The 612-nt window shown below is 47.9% G+C and overlaps 1 non-coding gene across 1 annotated transcript; it reads left to right on the top strand.

Moving 5' to 3' along the window:
• Positions 1–272: 272 nt before the first annotated feature.
• On the top strand, positions 273–346 carry trnav-uac (transfer RNA valine (anticodon UAC)). Its single transcript has one exon. It is a non-coding gene; the product is annotated as a tRNA-Val (tRNA).
• The last annotated feature ends 266 nt before the right edge of the window (positions 347–612 follow it).

Below are 612 nucleotides of genomic sequence, written 5' to 3'. Positions count from 1 at the left end.
TACTAACTAGTATACCCATTAACTAGTGGAGTTACTAACTAGTGCACTTACTATGACAGTCAGACTAAGAGGAATTCTACTCTTATTAACTGACTTATTTTGGCATATTTTTACACAAATGAGATCCTTTTAATTATCCCGACTCTCTCCTCCTGTCTCCCCGACTGTCCAAATTGGGACTGCTTCCAATCCCTCGCCCATTTTACACTTTGTGCGGGTCACACCACCGGCATACGCCAACCTTCCATCGCTCCAGCCCCTTGAAGTTAAGTGGTTCCATAGTGTAATGGTTATTACATCTGCTTTACATGCCAGAAGGTCCTGGGTTTGAGACCCAGTGGAACCATTCTATGGGCGTCATGGTGGCACAGTGGTTAGCACTGCTGCCTCACAGCGCCAGGGGCCTGGGTTCGATTCCTGGCTTGGGTCATTGTCTGTGTGGAGTTTGCACGTATCTCCCCGTGTCTGTGTGGGTTTCCTCCGAGTGCTCCAGTTTTCTCCCACAGTTCAAATACGTGCTGGTTAGGTACATTGGCTGTGCTAAATTGCCCCTTAGTGTCCAAAGATGTGTGGGTTAGGTGGATTGGCCATGCTAAATTGCCCCTTAGTGTC

Source organism: Mustelus asterias, chromosome 21 (assembly GCF_964213995.1).
Source record: "Mustelus asterias chromosome 21, sMusAst1.hap1.1, whole genome shotgun sequence".
NCBI classification, from domain to species: domain Eukaryota; kingdom Metazoa; phylum Chordata; class Chondrichthyes; order Carcharhiniformes; family Triakidae; genus Mustelus; species Mustelus asterias.
Note: the sequence above shows the minus strand (reverse complement) of the source record. Positions and strands in the feature narration are given on the sequence as shown.